The sequence below is a fragment of the Aotus nancymaae genome, unplaced genomic scaffold, assembly GCF_030222135.1.
Source record: "Aotus nancymaae isolate 86718 unplaced genomic scaffold, 86718_ANA_hifiasm-v0.15.2.pri h1tg000006l, whole genome shotgun sequence".
In the NCBI taxonomy this organism is placed as follows: Eukaryota; Metazoa; Chordata; class Mammalia; order Primates; family Aotidae; genus Aotus; species Aotus nancymaae.
This window is the reverse complement of record NW_026988417.1, coordinates 93508001-93529132: the sequence shown is the minus strand read 5'-3', so window position 1 is coordinate 93529132 and position 21132 is coordinate 93508001. Positions and strand designations below refer to the sequence as shown.

Here is a 21132-nt window from a genome sequence, read left to right as displayed (position 1 = left end):
ATTCATCCACATCTGATTTATCTGACGTGAAACTGATAATACATCTCCTTATTTGTGAAGTATTCTGGTCATTCTGACGGAAAGTCCTCTTTGTCTTCTTAATTCTCATGGTGTTGATTTATATGGTTTTCACTGCACTTAGCCTTTTCCCTCTTGGTCAGCTTTCTGTTCAGTGTTTAGGGAATACATGAAGATTCTCAGAATCCCCAACAAGGAATGCTGTAGCTTGGAATAGTCTTTCTAAATCCGAGGCCGCTTTCTTCAACTGTGTGTGCCTTTCACAAGTCTCCAGCTTCTGTTTGGAGCCAGCCAATGCTGTGTCTGCTGTACAAAAACAGAGTGTTGTAAAGCTAAATGAAGAAATGCATTTAGACTATGAGCAGTAACAGACATAGGCTAGGAGAAGCGGCATTCTACGCTACTGTATTTTTTCTGAGTTTTGAATTTTGTTTTCACTTTTATATTTCTGGAAATGGAAGATGGCAAAAGGGCCGTAAAGAGGTGAAGATCAGCAACTGCTTCAAATTTCCAGGCAAGGAAAAGCAGGTTGTTGGAAATATCCGTGTGATTGAAGGAAAAGTGACATTTTTGCTTGAGGTATGTGTGTAATAGAGTCTACTGACCACTTCATGGGATATGTGCAGGCACAGCTTATGTTGCAACCGTATCTTAAAAACTCATCCTTTAAAACAAAATAATTTCAGCATCACAAATATGCTTTTTCCTTATTTCTTCTCATACCATTTTATCACCTAGTTACCAATTTGCTGAAAAAGTAGTTTCACGAGAATCCTGATTTGCAGAGCACAGGTTTCCCTAGGTCAAGGTTGTACATATGTTCTGAAGTGGAAATATAGTCCCTTTAAATGATTGGATTCAGTGGAGCTGGGTTTACTATAAAGGAAATTTTCATAGCTGTTTTTCAATGAACATACACCATCTCCTTTTGATTAGATTTAACTATTAATATAATTTGTCAAGAAGGTGAGAAGCTCATGCCTCATCTTCATCTGCTGTCTAAAGTAACTTAAAAGCAAAGAAAAGAAGCAGTAGGGTGTTGCTGCTGGAAAATTCTGTCTGAAAATGCTGTCACTTTTGAAATTATTTATAGAGAATTCACTGAACTATTTCAATAACATTTTTATGTTAACAAAGGTTATCAGTGATAAGCTGAGCCAATTATAATCATCTATTATAATTTAAAATTAATCACTGGTTATTTTTTCAACATGTTTTACCTGTCCAGGAGAGCAGCTCATCTGCAGTGCTTAGGCATGCAGTCTCTGGAGACAGTTGGGAGGTTTGAATTCAGTTTCTAGGGTCTGTACTTGTGTGACCTTGGGTGACATAGAAGGCTTATCCTTTGCCTAAGCCCTGACTCCTCAATAGTAAAATAGGGATAGTAATTCTACTTACCTCAAAGTTAGTACTTCATAGACCAGGCATGGTGGCTCACGCCTGCAATCCCAGCACCTTGGGAGGCCAAGGCGGGCAGATCACCTGAGGTCAGGAGTTTGAGACTAGCCTGGCCAACATGGTGAAACCCCATCTCTACTAAAAATGCAAAAATTAGCCAGGTGTGGTGGCAGGCACCTGTAATCCCAGCTACTCAGGAGGCTGAGGCAGGAGAATCGCTTGAACCCAAGGGGCAGAGGTTGCAGTGAGTGGAGATCGCGCCACTGCACTCCAGCCTGGGTGACAGAGCAAGACTCTGTCTCAAAAAAAAAAAAAAAGTATTTGATGCTCTGTTTATCAATATATCTGTGACTATAAATGGAGTTTCTTTGATCAGATGACATAGTATCTATTTCCTTAATATGTGGGTTCTGGGTTAAGTTAGAATATAAAATGTGACTGATTACAAAATAACTCATTTTTCATGAAAAAATACTAGGGACTCTTGTAAAATGCACCTGAGCAAGGAGAAAGTGTACTACAAACAGGAAAGAAAAGCACTGACTGGCTGTATAAACACATTACGTATCAGCCACAAAACCTGCTCACTTAGCCAGGGAACTCCTTCTAGTCTTCAGGCATTCCTCCCAGGGCACGTTCTTGCCTTTTATTTATTTATTTATTTATGAGACAGTTTTGCTCTGTCGCCCAGGCTGGAGTGCAGTGGCGTGATCTTGGCTCACTGCAACCTCTGCCTCCCAGGTTCAAGTGATTCTCCTGCCTCAGCCTCCAGAGTAGCTGGGATTACAGATGCCTGCCCACCTTGGCCTCCCAAAGTGCTGGGATTACAGGTGTGAACCACCGTGCCTGGCCATTCTTGCCTTTTAAAGATCTCACTTCTGAAAATGCAGCTCAACTTTCCTTTCTCAGGTCTAGAACAAATGCCACCCACTCTTTCCTTTGGGGTCCTCTCTGATTTGTATGGCGAGTCCCCAACCCGCCCCCTGAAACTTCCATACAACAATTTCAGACTCTCAGCAGCATAAGTCTGTAGATTCTGTGAGCTTCAGTGCTCAACCCCTCATGAAATTTGGCCTGAATCTGTCAGTGGATAAAAAATGGATTTTGTATTTAGAATGGGCATAACTATTTATTACAATTTTGCAGAGCGAGTTTTTTTCTTTAATAAAAAACGTTTAAGAATTACCAGGTAGTATTAATTGCTTTATGTTTTTGTTGTTGCTTTTTTCCAGGGAGTCTGTGTGTTTTTAAATTATATTCAACTTTCTAATTTTATTGTTTTATGCTCCTTGAATATGATCTGTACGACTTTAGCTTTGTAAATTAATTGTGATTTTCTTTTTCTTTTTTTGAGACAGAGTCTCGCTGTGTTGCCAGGCTGGAGTGCAGTGGTGCAATCTCTGCTCACTGCAACCTCCGCCTCCTGGGTTTAAGCGATTCTCCTGCCTCAGCCTCCCGAGTAGCTGGGACTACAGACACGCACCACCACGCCTGGCTAATTTTTGGTATTTTAAGTTGAGACAGGATTTCACCGTGTTAGCCAGGGTGGTCTCGATCTCCTGACCTCATAATCCGCCTGCCTTGGCTTCCCAAAGTGCTAGGATTACAGGCGTGAGCCTTAATTTTGATTGTTTTAATGGCTCCAATACATGGTTCTCTGTCTGTGTGTGTGTGTGTGTGTGTGTACCTGCATATAAACATTCTACGTGAAAAGAATTTGTATTTTCTCTTTTCTGAGACAGTGTTTTACAACACACGCACAAAGCTTGTATTTGTGTACTCTTTATGGTAAAAAAGCAGAACATTAAAGTGAAACCATAATTTTATTCTTCTAATGCCATTCTTTTTCTTTCTTTTTTTTCCTTTTTTTTTTTTTTTAGCCATGTCCCGCCCTTTCTCCCAGGCTAGAGTGCAGTGGCGCGATCTCGGCTCACTGCAACCTCCGCCACCTGGGTTCAAACGATTCTCCTGCCTCAGCCTCCAGAGTAGCTGGGATTACAGGCACCCACCACCACACCTGGCTAATTTTTGTATTTTTAGTAGAGACAGGGTTTTACCATGTGGGCCAGAGTGGTCTTGGACTCCTGACCACATGATCTGCCCACCCGACCTCCCAAAGTGCTGAGATTACAGGTGAGAGCCACTGCGCCCGGCCCTAGCTCCATTATTTCTTAAATTGCTTCAATTAGCCATTTCTCTTCTGTCTCTTGGATGAAAATTCACATGACTTTTCTGATTATTTACAGATAACCAAAAATAGAACAAAAAAAGAGCAACACAAAAAAGCGTACACTTTTCCTGCCTTATTTAATTAAAGTAGTCACCCTATTGTGGCAGGTAAGCAGAGGCAATGTGCGTCGCGTAGAGAAAGTTTTACCTTTTACACTGGAATATTTGTGGTGACAGCCTACAGAACTAAAATAGTTCTTCTCTGTCTTGCATGGTTATTCTCACTATATTTATTTATTTATTATTATGAGAGATGGAGTCTCACTCTGTTGCCCAGCCTGAAGTGCAGTGGCTCGATCTCAGCACATTGCAACCTCCACCTCCCAGGTTCAAGTGATTCTCCTGCCTCAGCCTCCCAAGTTGCTGAGACTACAGATGCACGCCACCACGCCCAGCTAATTTTGTATTGTTAGTAGAGACAGCGTTTCACTATGTTGGCCAGGCTGGTCTTAAATTCCTAACCTCAGGCGATCCACCTGCCTCGGCCTCCCAAAGTGCTGGGGTTAGAGGTGTGAGCCACGGCGCCAGACTTCTCACTATTCTTGATAGTATATGTACTTGTATTTCTCTGTATTTGAAATATCAGTAGAACAGTAGTCATATAACTTAGGTGTCACGATACCTATACTAATCACATCACATTACTTTATTGTTACTAATTTCTGTGAATGTGTCTTGTCTTTTAAATTAAATCCAAATCTCTTTGAGCCAGAACCTTTGTCTTGTATGAAGTATGCTATATACATGTTTGGAGGGAAAATTGAGTGACTCGTTTTTTCATAATACTGGTACATTGAAATACCATGGTTTCATGAAAGCACATTAACCAGAAGTTATTACACTGGAACTCCATCTCTAAAGAGTGCGGGTTAGTTAATTTCCATTAGCTCTGTGGCTTTAAGGAAGTTCCCTACTTTTCAAGACCTTATTTAATTCACTTTACAATAGGGTGACTGGATTAGGTGATGTCTGTAGTATTCTCCCTTTTAAAGTTATATCACTTTTCAAAAAGCAAGTGTATTCTGAGAAAGAAAATGACTCAAAATCTGAATTTGCCCAAATACAAAAGAGAGGTTAAAGTTAAAGCAAATCTTATTCATGAAGAGTACTAATAAATCTATTCCTTTTTGATGCTTGAATGTTTTCTAGGCTTGAGTGTTCTGTGTACATGTTGGATATAAAATGATTCATCTTTAGTACATTTCAGTACCTGAAAGTATTTTCTTGGTAATCTGACTATTGAAATTTGGCCCTTGATGGTATATGCCAAGCACATAGTTCTGTAATATGATTTTTTAAAATTGCAAATAATATCAGATGAACACAACAGAAGACACTTAGAAATAAAGCACATTTTGACCACTTTTAACAAATACTCTTAAATCAATGCCAGATATGAGTCTTTAAATTTTGGCCACAAAGATAATAAACACTTTATCAAATCTCTTTCTTCATACTGTGAGCTCTTCTGAAGAATTGTTGGTCTCTGACAACATTCTCCAAGAGCTACCAGAAAGCTTATTAAAATGAAAACCACAGTCAATGTGGTCAGAACACAAAGCAAATACGAAGAGTCCCAGTTCCTCTGCACCCATTTGCACAGTGCGCTTGTTTTACTTTACGAATAACTGATATAGATTAGGAGAAATAATATCCAATCTCTTATGATTTGGAGAAAAGAGAAGTGCAACTTTAATCTCAGAAGAAAATATTTCCCAGAGCATGTGAATACCAGTAGTTTGTGTAACCCTCCTTTATTTTATGTCCTTGCTTGACGTTTAGTTGGGGGTTATTCAAGGATGATTTGATTGGAAAAGTGCCTGCCTATTGGGATATTTAAATACATTTGATTTATGTCTCAAGTGACATTTCTGGAAAATGCTTCCTGTTTTAGAAACAGTCGGGGTGAGGGAGGTCTCCCTGAGGGGAGGCAGGGACTCAAATGAAGGACTGGTCACATGGACGTCTCGGAGAACACTGCTGCCCGCCACACAGGGCGTCTGGGCTGTGCTACTGGGATCCCGGTAACAGCAAGGAGGCCAGTGCAGGAGGGAGACAGAAAGCAAAGCAGACATTTGGAGAGGTCACCATATTTTAAAAGATTTGTGGCCATGTTTATTTAGATTTGGTTATAAGAGTGATAGGACACCACTGGTCTTCTGTTTTTCTTTTTTCTTTTGAGTTGGAGTCTTGCTCTATTACCCAGGCTGGAGTGCAGTGGTGCGATCTCGGCTCAATGCAACCTCCACCTTCCTGATTCAAGCAGTTCCCCCTCCTCAGCCTCCTGAGTAGCTGGGATTACAGGAGTACCTTCCTAGCTGGTACGCGGCATCGTCAGCCTCAACATTCAAACCAAACCTCAGGGCCCATATGTCTTTGCAGGTGACATAACACATGGCAGGAAAACACAGCCTTTGCAGATGTGATTAAGTTCTTAAGACAGCTTATCTTGGATTGTCCAGATGGACCCTAAATGCAATTAAACATATTCTGTTAAGAGACGAGGAGGGGCCGGGCGTGGTGGCTCACACCTGTAATCCCAGCACTTTGGGAGGCTGAGGAGGGTGAATCACGAGGTCAGGAGATTAAGACCATCCTAGCCAACATGGTGAAATCCCATCTCTTCTAGAACACAAAAAACTAGCCAGGTGTGGTGGCACATGCCTGTAGTCCCAGCTACTCAGGAGGCGGAGGCAGGGGAATCGCTTGAACCCGGGAGGTGGGGGTTTTGGTGAGCTGAGATCGTGCCACTGTACTCTAGCCTGGGAGACAGAGCAAGACTGTCTCAAAAAAAAAAAAAAAAAAAAAAAAAAAAGACGAGGAGGGAGATAGTAGTGCACACATAGAAGCAAGGAATCAAGTAGAGGGAGATTAAAAAATGTTGACCTTAGAGATTGGAGTGATGTGGCCACAAGCCAAAGAATGCTGGCAGTCACCAGAAGCTGAGAGACAAGGAAGCAATTTCCCTATGGAGCCACCAAGGGAGTATGACAGTGCTGACACCTTGATTTTGGCCCAGGGATACTGATTGCAGATTTCTGGCTTTGATAATTGTGAGAGAATAAATGTTTGCTGATTGAAACCATCGAGTTTGTGGTATTTTGCTACAGAAGTCTTAGGAAAGGACTACACTGTCACCTGATGGCTGTTTTTCCCTTTCACACCCTGCACACTGCGAGGCTGCCTCAAGTCCGTTTGCCCTGGTTCCTGCTGAAAGCTCCAGTTCCATCAGAGCTCATGTCGGGGGCCTTCTGTCACTCTCCCTAGTAATTTCCCACCCTCTTCATCGTGAGTGGTTCTTGCATCTGGCTTGCTGTTTTTCTCATCATCGTTATTCCTGGTGATTTTTCTACCCATGTAAACCATCTGTCTTAGTCCATTCTAGCTGCTGTAATAAAATACCACAGATTGGGTGGTTTATGAACAACAGAAATGTATTCCTCACAGTTCTGGAGGCTGGAGAGTTTGAGATCCAGGTGCCAGCAGGTGTGGTGTCTGGTGATGATATGGTGATGATGGGCTGGGATCTAATGGGATCCAGGGATCCAGAGACTGGAAGGTACATGAGGAAGGCCGCAATGTGTTTATGCAGATTATATACTGTGCTAGTGACTTTTCCATCAGAGGCCTTATAGCTCAGCAGTGGAGAATCTTCTGCTGCGTGAGATAACAAGTCGGACCCTCCTGCAAGCTGCTTAATTTCTTTAGAATGTGTTGGAGGATGTTCAACAAATTGGAAACCTTGAGTGCTGAAAGGTTTTCTTTTAATTTTTCCAAGGTATTTTCTTCCAGCAGAAAAAGCTTTGAAGTAAATGCATCGATATGCCCAACATAAAATTAGCTGCTGGAATAAACTTTCAGCTCATAAGTGACCAAGTTCACTTTTAGCAGAGCTTCAACTCCATAACAAGCTTGATACTCTGGTTTTGGTGCTACATAAACTGGAAATTGTCTTCTGATTTTCTTCCATTTTTTAGAACGTGGTCTTGTCTCTACCTCTGGAAACTCCAGCGCATGAGTAACCACAGGTCTTGCATGCTAAATGGCTTATAAACAAAATTTCCTTCCTGAGGAGCTAGGTATCCGATATATTTTTAACATAGTCCTGAAGTTCATGTGGCAATCGTCCTTTTGGCTTCTGAAATGCAGAAGGCCATCAGATTTCAGCCAACTAGAGGTGTCTGAAGGGACAGACAATTGCTCAGAAACAGAAGGCTGTTTAGAATTTTCTAAATTCATTAAGGGCAATTCGGGTACGTTTCTGGAAATTGGCTTTAAGAACTCATCCCGCATTTTTAAAATCTCTTCAACTGTATCAAATTTTTAATATACTTGTTTGATAGGTTTTTTTTTTTTTTTTTAACACATGACCCTTTGGGACCATAAGCAGTATTAGTCTGGTTTCATGCAGGAGCCTGTCCTGAGGAAGAATTTGGACTCGCTGGTCTAGAACTTAAGTTAGAACCACAACAGCTGTCTTTCCATCACTATTATTTTTACACTCCTCATCTATATCACTGCTGCAGAGAACTGTATCTTCAGTTTTAGCTGCTTCTGATGTAACAGTATTTTCCTTTGAGTTGTCTAGGTTTTCTAGAACATTGGGTCTTTCGCCATCAGCATGTACCATATCTATAGTTATATCATTTTTATTAGAAGTTTCGATTTCCTGAGAATTTTCCAACAGGCATCAGATGTTTTCAGGTCACTATCTTGCATCAAAGACTTGTCAGAATTTGACACCTTTTCACCACATGATTTGAATCCCCAATCATCTTTATTTCTGCACTCTTCAGGGCCACCATCCACACCAGTGTCCAGCTGTTTCTCCTTTCGCAATTGTTCCATCAGAATCTGAGATAAACGTCTAGAATCATCAGGAATGTCTGGTACACTTGGTGCGACAGGTGTAGCTGCTGCTTTGGGGGCTGTAGGAGGGTCTGTCATGTTAGGGGCTGTGGAAGTATTGCTGGACTTGGTGACTTTGATGCTTTAGTGATGGTTACTCCACGAGTTTCAAGTTCTTTGACATCATCATCAAAATCCAGATACAGATTTTCAAGGGTCTCAATTTTTCAGCACTCACTGACTTCACAGGACATGTCCATTTCAGGTACAAACTTTTTAGGGAAAAGCCTCTTTTCTATGCGTGGTGGGGGAGTCAAAGATCTCTGCTTCTAAGGATCTAAACATATACGCAGATAATACAGTTATTGAATAACTTGGGTTCGAGGGAAGTAAAAATACTTGTTTTCAAGCATAAAAGTAATTTATTTTTCAAAGCTTCAAATTAATTTTGGATCATTGGGAGGATTATTTTTAAACGTAACAAATGAGTGCAAGTCCAGTTAAATCAGAAGAATAAGGACGGTTCATTTTAAGTAGACCTTTCACAGGCTTGGTCAAATCAAATGCTCTGGAACATTCTTGTATATTTTAGAATACTTTAATTACTTGTATTTGAGAGGTGATTTCCCAGGAGTATTTCATATATTCACATGTTACGTAAACAGAGACTTGGCTGGGCACGGTGGCTCACGCCTGTAATCCCAGCACTTTGGGAGGCCAAGGCAGGAGGATCACAAGGTCAGGAGATCGAGACCATCCTGGCCAACATGGTGAAACCCCGTCTCTACTAAAAATACAAAAATTAGCTGAGTGTGGTGGCGGGTGCCTGTAGTCCCAGCTACTTGGGAGGCTGAGACAAGGGAATTGCTTGAACCCAGGAGGCAGAGGTGCAGTGAGCTGAGATTGTGCCACTGCACTCTAGCCTGGTGACAGAGCAAGACTCTGTCTCAAAAACCAACGAAACCAACAAAAATAAAACAGAGACTCTGAAGCTTTTCTTTCAAATGATCTTTTCAAGGATATTGGCATTATGAACAGCTTTGGAAGTTAAGGTAGCTTTTCTGTCTCGGGTAGAGAGGAGGTTTTCTTGATGTCTCGGAAAGTTAAAATAATGACTGCTTTTAGGGCAAAGTCGGAGCAAGCTCACTTGAGGTCTGATATGGCATGGCTGTGTCCCCACCCAAATCTCATCTTGAACTGTAGTTCCCACAATTCCCACGTGTTGTGGGAGAAACCTGGTGGGAGGTAATTGAATCATGGGAGCGGGTCTTTCATGCTATTCTCATGATAGTGAATAAGTCTCATGAGATGTGAGAGTTTTATAAAGGGGAGTCTCTGCCTGCACAAGCTCTCTTCTCGTCTGCTGCCCTGTGAGTGAGTCTTTCACCTTCTGCCATGATGGTGAGGCAGAAGCCACGTGGAACTGAGTCCATTAAAGCTTTCTTCTGTATGTTGCCCAGTCTCAGTACGTCTTTATCAGCAGCATGAAAACAGACTGATACAAGGTCCATTATAAAAGATTGGAGTTTCTTAACCTCCAGGTTCTGCAGCTACAAAAGAATTCCAACTAGTATACATCGTTTCCCTTTTTGAACCTAGGAGTCTTGTGTCTTTTGCCAACATCCATGAAAGAATGATGCGTAACTCATTAGATTGCGAGTAGGGGAAACCTCAGACCCTTTACAATTAACAGTGTTTGTCCCTTGTTTACATGAAACTGAAAAATCAAGGCACCTAGAATTTTGTTTTTTATTTCTCCTTATATTTCACATCTGGACTTTTTGCAATAGCTTTTTAGCTATTTCTTCTTTAGTGTATAAGAAGTTCTGCAAACAATTACTGGGTCCCATCTTCTAACAGATACTCTTATAGATCCTAGAAATCCTATGATAAATAAAACATGATTCTTGACCCAAAATGCTTCCAGTGAAGAGAATAGACAATACATAAAGACACATGACACATAAACAGTGTTTTTCTTTTCTTTTCTTTTTTTCCAAGACAGAGTCTTGCTCTGTCGCCAGGCTGGAGTGCAGTGGCATGATCTCGGCTCACTGCAAGCTCTGCCTCCTGAGTTCAAGTGATTCTCTTGCCTCAGCCTCTCAAGTAGCTGGGACTACAGGCACCGGCCACCAAGCCTGGCAAATTTTTGTATTTTTTAGTAGAGACAGGGTTTCACCATATATTGGCCAGGCTCATCTCAAACTCTCGACCTTGTGATTTACTCACCTCGGCCTCCCGAAGTTCTGGGATTACAGGCATGAGCCACTGCGCCTGGCCAATGACGGCAACATTTAAGGGGTGCCCCGAGAACACACTGAGGTGCACTTAACCTGTCGTGAAAGTTCAGGGGAGGGTTCTGAAGGTGATGGTTGCTGAATGCAGTGTAGCAGGAGACTGAGTTTGAAAAGCTACCTTAACTTCTGAGGCTGTTCACAATGCTGCTGTGAACACAATGCTAGGTGAGAGGAAAATTGGTGTTACTAGCTGTGGAGTCCTCGTGCGGGGTGGTAGGAAGCTGACGTTGGAGGCTGCGATGCAGGCTGAGTGAAGGAACTCAGATTTTATCTCTTCGCTGGTTGCCTCCAGACTTTTTTGATTACATACTCATTTAGTGAAACTTTCCCAGTCACCTCTAATGTATCTATATGCATTTATAATGTCTCTACACGTTGTGTGGTCTCTCCATGTATTTTATTTTATAGAATGAAATAAAAATATAGAAAGTTTCTAGTATTTTCTTCTACATCTCAACAGATTGTCTTTCTCACTCTCCTTGGGGCCATCATTTAGGCTGTGCACAGGTGCTAACATGGGGAGTGATTTGGTCAGATTTGTTTTCAATCACTCCTCACAGTGGAAGATGAAGTTGAGGTACACAGGATTCAAGGAGGGAAGAGAAGGAACAAAGATATTATAATGGATCAAGCAAGAAAGTCAGGATCCGACTCAGAGAGCAGCCGTGGAGTGAAAAGGAGGGACAGATTTGAGAAGATTTAGGTAGGTGAATCAGTAAGATCTGCCCGTTGAATAGGGGTGGGCAGTGGATCTGAGAGGCAAGAGTAAAGGGATGGAGAGGTAAACGGCGCGCACTGTGTTTGGGTGACTGGGAGAGCAGTGGTTATGTTTAATGACACAAAAGACTCAGTTGATGAGCAGATTTCAGTGGCGGATTCTATTAAGAAATCGAACTCATAGCTTTGCCAGTGGCAGTATCGTAGCCAATGAGGTTTATCTGAGGCACGATTATTACTAATTGAAAATTTTTCCCAATACTCCGCCGTGACGACTTCAGTATAGTTGGCATTGACAATTTTTGACAGTCTCTATGGAGACTGAATTTTAAAAAAAAAAGAAATTGAACTCATTTTTATATAGATTCACTTCCTTTTAATTTTCTTTCCACACATTTATGCAAAATGTGGTTGTGTTGTTTTTCTGCGGAAAACCTGCGTTATTCTCCTTCCTTTTCTAAATCTCCACATTTTGGCCCAACCCGTGTTTGATGGTGAATTCAGACAGTAAATCCAAGCACCTATTTTCCAGGTGCCTTCTTTGTTATTTATAACACAATCCTTTTTATTCCAATTTTGTCGTTGACTTCTTTTCTCCAATATATTATTTTTTAGTCATTACAGGCCCTGTTATTCTTCTGAGCAAATGACCTCAAAGTTTCACTGGCTTACAATAAATAAAATTTATTTCTTGCTTGTGTAATTTAATTTTATTTCATGTGCTTTTATCCCAATGTACATTTCAATTTGGGACCCAGACCAAAATAGCCATTCAAGTGAAAGTGGTTTATTTAGTAGACGATCCGTAAAGAATAGAAGTGAGATAGGGAAGAAAATCCTGACGAAAAAGGCTTTATTTTCAAGGGTGTTATCACCACGGGCAACTGGAGCTTAATCCTACTGTGGAAATCTAGAAGCCAGGGTAAAATGCGTCCCTGAGTAATCCCACCCATGGGCCAAGGGAATTGTAATATTTACACACCAATTACCATCAACCATTGATTGTAGCTGTACCGATGAGTGATCACTCTCTGGCATTTCGGACCTAGAAGAGGTAGCCAAGAAGGCTTCAGAGTCAGAGAAAGCCCTTGTGCAGAAGATGCACGTACTGGCATTTACACATCATCAGGTATGCCTTCATGATAAAAGGAGACAGAGCAGAATCCACGAAATCCCTCCAGGAATAAATGCCCACTGCTGAGATAATGTAATACTTCCACCACTATTTATTTCTTTAGCCCTTTTATTCAATCATCCACTTGAGTACGTGTATGAAACTCAACTGACTTGTCAAAAACTACCTCAAATGATAGTATTACAATAAAGACTTCCCTAAACTTCAGTTAGAATCAATCACTCTCTACTGGCTGCTCCTGTAGAATTTTACCTATAGTTTTGTTTTGTCATTTTATCACATTATAATATTATTTGCGATCTGTCTGTTAATATATTGTGAACATCTTTAAGATGAGTTGTGTCTTACTCCTTTTTACTTATCCTGCAATTGTCACAATAAAGATTAGCTCATGTAATAAGTGAATACCTAAATAGACATGTCTGATTTTCTTGCAGTTATGAAAGTTACTTTGAAAAAAAATAATGCCCAACATTTTTCAATGTACTTTTGGACATTTCTTAATAACTATGTTTTATTTATTTATTTATTTAGAGATGCAGTCTTGCTCTGTGGCCAGGCTGGAGTGCAGTGGCACAGTCTCGGCTCACTGCAACTTCCACTTCCTGAGTTCAAGCAATTCTCCTGCCTCAGCCTCCCAAGTAGCTGGGACTACAGGCGCACACCACCATGTCCAGCAAATTAATAACTATGTTTTTTTTTTTTGAGACAGAATCTCACTCTGTTACCCAGTCTAGAGGGCAGTGATGCAATCCCAGCTCACTGCAACCTCCGCTCTCGGGTTCAAGTGATTCTCCCACCTCAGCTTTCTGAATAGTTGGGACCACAGGCATGCACCACCATGCCCAGCTAATTTTATGTATTTTTTAGTAGAGATGGGGTTTCATCATATTGGCCAGACTGGTCTCGAACTCCTAACTTCGTGATCCACCCACTTCAGCCTCCCAAAGTGCTGGGATTACAGGCATGAGCCACCAACATAGGCGTGAGCCACCAACATAGTTTTTATAAATGATCTATATTTATAATTTTCCATTATTATATATGTTAAGGCACTTACAATTTTAATGTGTAGTTACATGTAAAATCACATTTTATCGAATAAGCATTATTATCAAATAATTATTCAAGATAAAATTAATTTATGTTTTCTAATAAATAGTATAGTAGTCTTGGCCAGAAAGCACTAATAAAAATAAATTAAAAGTAGTATTTCTTACTTTAAAGGCTAGGAATTTCTAAGATAAAGAAATGTAAGGAATAACTTAAGAACACATCCACTTCAAACTGTAAAAAACTGTAAAAAAGAGTTAACTATTGTTAATATGGTCTGGGAAGGACTTGATACTTCTTGTATATTTAAGTCCTTGTAGATGAACCATAACCTAACTTAATAGGCCAACAAGATTGAAAACCTAACTTAGGAGTCTGCACCTGTAACAGTCGCTGAGTGCTGGCCAGTCCAGCAGCCATACTTCAACACTCATACATTGCTGAGTGTGCAAACTATGTTCCAGTAAGGCAAACTTGTAGCCAGTCCAGCTGTTTCTGTAACTCACTTCTGGTTTCTGTACATCATTTCCCTTTTTTCTTCTATAAGTCTTCTTCCACCATGTGGCTGTGCAGACTCTCTGTGAATCTGTTGTGATTCTGGGACTGATTCACAAATCCTTTATTGCTCAATTAAACTCCTTTAAATTTAATTCAGCCGGCAGGGCCTGGTGGCTCATGTCTATAATCCCAGCACTTTGGGAGGCCGAGGAGAGTGGATCACCTGAGGTCAGGAGTTCAAGACCAGCCTGATCAACATGGCGAAACTCCCATCTCTACTAAAAATACAAAAATTAGCCAGGTGTGGTGGTGCACACCTGTAATCCCAGCTACTTGGAAGGCTGAGGCAGGAGAACTGCTTGAACCCCATGAGGCAGAGGTTGCAGTGAGCTGAGATAGCGCCATTGCACTCTAGCCTGGGCAACAAAAGCGAAACTCCATCTCCAAAAAACCCAAAAATTTAATTCAACTGAAGTTTTTCTGTTAACACTGTGTTATTATTTAGTCTTTTTATGAACGGCAAAATGATACAAGCAAGAACTTGGAATATTTGTGAATAATGTATAAATAGATTGTTTCTGTTTAGTCTCTGTATTCTGTGAAAAGTTTTTGCTCTGCTCAATGTATCTGGCCATAAAATCTTTTAAATCCTATATAATTTAAAAAGCAAATGTAATGCATGTGCAACTTTTTATTTATTTTTTGAATCTGTTTGTTATCCTGGAAATTGCATCGACAAGTCTCGTGCAACAAGCATGAGAATAAAATGCGTAAATTAGCGGGCGTGGTGGCGGGCGCCTCTAGTCTCAGCTACTCTGGCCACGTGCGGTGCCCAGAGCATTCTGAACGTTACGGTTTTTAGAGCAGTCGTTGGGGGGCATTGTCCTAATTACAGTTCTCGGCCAGTTTTGCCAACGTTCAAAACCACCTTCCATTTTTATCACTTTGTGGTAATAGTTATCATTTATAAAAAGGAATTCCAACACTTCTTTTCTATGTGTAATCTGCCAACGTTCACGGTCAACACGGTTTGCTCCCAAATTACCGAAAGTGTTGTTGTGGCGGCAGAGCTCCGCCGGTGCCCTTCTACTTCTGTGTTTGTTTAATGTGTAGCTTTACCCATCCAGAAGCAGAACTGTATGTGCTGGTATTGCTGTTGATGAATGAGGTGTGGTGCGCAGGTGGAGAAAAGGTGAATAGCTCCCCAAACCAGACCTCTGAGGTTCATAAACTATTTGTAAAATACTTCAATGTGCTGCTGCGGTCCTCAGAGGTCTGGTCCGGACCAGTTTCTAATATGCAGACAAGAGCTCTTTAATCACACTCTTCCCTGCAAAAGAGAAAGATCGGCATTTAACAGAGAGCTATAGGACAGGACAGGGATGTAACTGCAGGGAAATCTCCACTTAGAATACGAGCTGCTCATCAGTTATAGAACTTGAGAGTGGCCTGCCAATTTCATGGACTTATGCAGTAATAGCAATAATGGCTCCTGAAAATAGTTTCCATCTAATACCAGCTTTCTGTAGATCTTTGTAACAAGCAGGAAATGAATACACATGTCTCTGTTCCATAATCAGAAAAGTACCACCGTTTTCCTAGGATAAAAACATGTTAAGTTTAAACATTTTTAGTGCCAGGTCAGCAGTCACAATTTACTAGTGGCATTTTTAAATTTGAAAACACAGGTAGTGACTACACTATTGGCTAACAAATTAAGACTTAAAGCATTCTCAGCTGGGCTCGATGGCTCACACCTGTAATCCCAGCACTTTGGGAGGCTGAGGCAGGTGGATCACGAGGTCAGGAGATGGAGACCATCCTGGCTAACATGGTGAAACCCTGTCTCTATTAAACATACAAAACATTAGCCGGGCGTGCTGGCACGCACCTGCAGTTCCAGTTACTGGGGAGGCTGAGGCAGGAGAATCATTTGAACCCAGGAGGTGGAGGTTGCAGTGAGCTGAGATAGAGCCATTGCACTCCAGCCTAGCAACAGAGGAAGACTCTGTCTAAAATAAAAAAAAGCATTCTCTAGATGTAAATGCTATAAAAAAAAGCATTTATTTATTATTTTATTTAGAGTCGGAGTCTCGTTCTGTGAAATGTATTCACTAATATTTACAAACTTATTTTTATTTGCATCCAATAGTACTGAATATTAAATGCATTTAATAAAGAGACGTTCCAAACAGGCTTTGTGTGGGCAACAAGGCCATTTTATTTCATGCTTGAGTACAAGCGGGCCGAATCCGAGAAAGGACTGGTGAAGGGAGTAGGGGTGGGAATTGGTTTCATGGGTTGGGGCAAGTTTTAGGGGGCAGGGGTGTTACAGAGGAAATTCAGTTACTGTAGTGGGTGTAGGGGCAAGGAGTATACATTACCATAAGTTCAGTTACAATGGCAGGTGGGGTAAGGCATAAGAGCAGCTAAGATGGCAGGTGGGGTGAGGAGTATTCACATTATTATAACAGTTAAGATGGCGGGGTGGGGTGAGGAGTATTCACATTATCATAAGAACAGTTAAGATGGCGGGGAGGGGTGAGAAGTATTCACATTATCATAACAGTTAAGATGGCGGGTGGGGAGAGAAGCTGAATGTCTGGGGGAAGCTCCCTGGGTGGTCAGGGACATGGCGAGCGCAGGCGGGGGCTGGGGGTGAGCAGCAGGGCCAGGCAGGACTTCCGACTTTCTGGGTCTGGGCTTGCACATGGAGGCCTGATACTTAACTTCATATATAAAGCAAGGTTCCTCACCAGTGGGGCCATGCGAAGGGGGTTTGAGGACTTCAACATTTAAAGCAAGCTTGTCCAACCCACAGTCCGTGGGCCTCAGGAAGCCCAGGATGGCTTTGAATGAGGCCCAACATGAATTAGCAAATCAGTAAACTTACTTAAAATGGTGTGTGTGTGTGTGTGTGTGTGTGATTGTGTGATTTTTGTTTGTTTTTTAGCTCATCAGCTTTGTTAGTGTTAGTGGATTTTATGTGTGGCCCAACACAATTCTTTCCACTGTGGCCCAGGGAAACCAAAAGATTGGACACCCTAGATTTAAAGGGAAAAAGAGTGGGCAGTCGAGGAAAGAGGGGAAAAAAAAGAGAAGGCAGACAAAAGAGGTACGTGGTTACGGCACTTACTGAATCTACATTTTATGTGTGAAAGGAGCGGGTAGAGGACACTCAGTTGTGCATTCCTCTAGCGCTCAGTGGGTCTGCATTTCTGCGTAAGATAAAGTAAACACGGAGTAGACGAAGCGCTCAGATGTACACTCCTCTCAGGTGAAGCAAGGGCTGACTTCTGGGCCTGTCTTTGTCAAGGTACTTGTGAAGGCAATTCTGTTTTAGGGAAATTCTCCCAAGCGAATTTCCTTGTGAGCAATTTGTGCAGGAGGCCTCGGGGTAGACAGGTAGGCGTCTACCTTCGCAGCTATCTACTTAGGAACAAAACGGAAGGCAGTTTTTGCCTTACTCGGCCACTAAGCTTCACTTTTTCCTTCAGCATAGTGAGTTTGGGGTCCCTTTATGTCCCTTTCACAGCCTCGCCATACTTGAATGAAAATACTGTCTCCATGTTAAAAGTGACTACATCACTCTCTCCCATGTGTCCTGGAAGGATTTGAGGTCCACCCAGATAACCCAAGATGACCACAACTCAAAGCCTTAATTATATCTTTGATGGCCCTTTTTCCAAATAAGGTCTCAATTAGAGGTTCCTGGAATAAGACACGGAACAATCTCCCTGGCGGCCTCCATTCAGCCATGATTTCAGCTCCCTGGGATTGGAGACTGAGAGGCCCTTTTTCTTTCACTTTATCTTTTCTTGTCTCTTCTTGCCGTGCATCCACATGATCGAGTGTGGGCTGAGAGTGAAGCCACGAAGGGCTACGTTTTGTGGTCAGTGGAGGCTGTGGTCCAGAGGGACAATACTTTAATACTCTCGTTCTGCCTTGGTGGAGGGCAATACAGAGAATTGCCTAGAACAAGAAACTGGGTACGTGTGCTTGGAACAAACCCTTGTCTTCTCTTCTCTGCAGTCTTGATTGCAACACTCGCCTCTGCCTGGGTCGTCACATGGCCATCCTCTCTGTGTGTCTTCTCTTTTGTGTGCTTCTCTTTTGTACTGAAGCAGGAGCGGCTGCGAGAAACAGACCTCTGGACACCAAACTAGGGAGGAGGAGGTGATTGATTTTGGCCGGGAGCAAGGCAACATAGTTTTCTATCAGCCAAGCTCCTCTAACAAAGAGAAGCCCTGCCTTTATATAGGCTTACACTCTAGATATGACACGTGAAAGGATCTTGGGTTTACAGCCTTAGAAATCACATGTGATGGACACAGGGAGGGGAGCACCACACACTGGGGTCTGTTGGGGGGAAATAGGGGAGGGACAGCAGGAGGTGGGGAGTTGGGGAGAGATAGCATGGGGAGAAATGCCAGATATAGGTGAAGGGAAGGAAGGCAGCAAATCACACTGCCACATGTGTACCTATGCAACAATCTTGCATGTTCTTCACATGTATCCCAAAACCTGAAATGCAATAAAAAAAAAAAAGAAATCACATGTGAAAGGGTCTTGGTCCATGGAGTAGGCGTGGGGCGGGGGTTTGATCTTAAGTAAAAACAATGCCTTCTGGAAAGATTCCCCATACTGCAGCTGCTATCTACAGGAAGGCGATTCAGGAGGCTCCCGCTGACCAGCCTTTTCTTCTGTTGAAATGCAGTGTGGAAGCCAAGGGGGAGGTGATCCTGGATACCTGAGTCTTTCCTCAGTGTGTCGTTGAACGTTGGGTCCACCTGGGTAACCCAAGATGATCTCGTCTTGAGATCCTTAATTTCATTATATCTGCAAAGAACATTTTCCCAAATAAAGTCACAGGCACAGCTTTGGGGGACTAGGACATGGATATATCTTTCTGGAGACCGTGATTTAACTCACCGTAGGCTAAATCCTCAGGGCTCTGAGTTGTGAGATAGGAACGTGTGAACGGAACGTTCAACCCACAGATTCCCCTGGACTGTCTGGTCCAGGAGAAGGGACTCCCCTCTCTCTGAGGTCCACAGCCCGAAGATTAGACAAAGCCTCTGTTGGTTCTTGAATGAAATTAAGCAGTCTTAGTGGCCCATTGCAGGGGGCTCTATCTGTGATTGGCCTTCAGTTATTTCTTGCTTTATGTACTTATGTATATTCTGTTTTTTTTCTTGCATAAGGTAGTTTACTTATTAGATTCTTCCCCAAAGATACAGCTCTTGAATTAAACAATACTGCTACTACTGCCACTTTGCTTTAGTCACTAAGTTCTGCCTTAATACTTTTTTGTTTTTTATACTTTTGTCTATATTTTGTTGATATTTTCAAGTTTTTCTTGTTTTTGTTAATATGATTATTTAGGTCTCTAGTGCAGATCGACCTGGATCAGACAGATGTTTCCATATGCGGTCAGTTCCTCTAAAAATATTCTTTGACGCTTTTCTCCTTGGCCCTTAATGATAAAAGAAAACTTTCAAAAACAATGGTTTATTGTTTAATTTCATTGCATTTTAATCAAAGGGTTAAAAAATGCTTTTTAGAAATCACTGAAGTTTTCTGGTCTGAAATACAGTCTTTTTCATGCTCTGTGGAATCTGAAAATGAAAAGAGCGTTCTATATTTTTAAGGTGCCAAGTTCGTTATCTATCAATTAGAGAAAACGGCGTGATTTTTGTTTTGACATCATTACTCCTTTTTGCTGTCTTCAGCAGCCACAGCCTGACGAGGTGTGGTTTTCCCTACTGTGCTCTTGTGTCTTTCTGTATGCATGCTGTGCTTTCTGCTTTAAGAACATTGATGCTGGGCTATTTAATCCCTAGAATTCGTAACTGGCATATCTTCATTGTAAATCACACTTATTTTTTCTTTTCTGCTTCTTTTTCTTACTTCTGTGCTCTTCCTGCCCTGTGTATTAAAGAGAAGAAAATCAGTGACGCCACACAAAACACTCCGTAGTAGTCAGGTCACAGCGACGGTCTGAACATTTGCAATGCTGAGATTCTGTTCCTGTTCTTGTCTCTTTCACTGAGTTCTCCGACTCCGTGCTCATCACCAGGCTCCGGCTGCAGCTTTTCATATTCTATCAACATTTGGTTCACCGATGTTTGTTGCTCGGTAGGGTTTTCAAGCAGTTCCGTGTAAACAATGTTCCCTTATCCTTGAACATTCAAAAATCAGTTTGTGTTGCTTTTATACTTGAATGAAAGAATAGTTGGTATAAAATCTCTGGGTTGTACTTTCTTGGTGCAAAATTTCATGGGTTTCAGCTCTTCCAGTGTTGAACACTGCTGCACACTGATGACAGATTCAAGCTGGCCATCCGACTCGGAAAACACAAACAGCTTTAATCTGATGGCACATTTACTGGGCTTTAGAGGAGGGCACAGGCCTGGAGGCACGGCTGGTGCCCTGGGGTACCCACAGCTCCCTTTCTCCTCTCAGCTATCCAGGGCCTGTGTGGCTGCCACAAACAAGAGTCGGGGTGCTTGTGGGCCACCTGAAGACTCAGAAGCCACCGCCTTGATTTCCCAACAATTTTTTATACTGTTTAGACACAAAGCTACAAGCCACATATTAATTCACAGCCCCCCTGTTCCAAGGGCAGTGGAACACAGGTGATGAGTGAGACATTCCACATCTAGCTCCAATCTGTAGTTTGCAAGCGTGTCTGTTAGCTTCTGTTGATTAAGAAATTATCCCCAAATTTAGTCACTTAAAACAGCAACAGTTTATTAACCTAAGGATCTGCCGAAGAGTTCCCATAGTCTGGGCTGGCTCTGGCTCCTCTCTCCCAGGCGTGCTCACGTGTCTGCTGTCCTTAGTAGGATGGCAGAGGACAACCGGCCCCTCATAGCTCCCTGTGGTCTGGCGGTTGGCCATTTGCCTCTGACTTTTTCATTATGTTGTATTCTTTTG

General features: G+C 42.0%; 1 non-coding gene and 1 pseudogene across 1 annotated transcript; one reads left to right on the top strand and one right to left on the bottom strand.

Moving 5' to 3' along the window:
• Positions 1–7086: 7086 nt before the first annotated feature.
• LOC105717575 (little elongation complex subunit 2-like) lies at positions 7087–19986 on the bottom strand (annotated as a pseudogene).
• Positions 11690–11828, top strand: LOC135272237 (U4 spliceosomal RNA). The gene has a single exon (XR_010340322.1). It is a non-coding gene; the product is annotated as a U4 spliceosomal RNA (small nuclear RNA).
• Positions 19987–21132: the final 1146 nt, after the last annotated feature.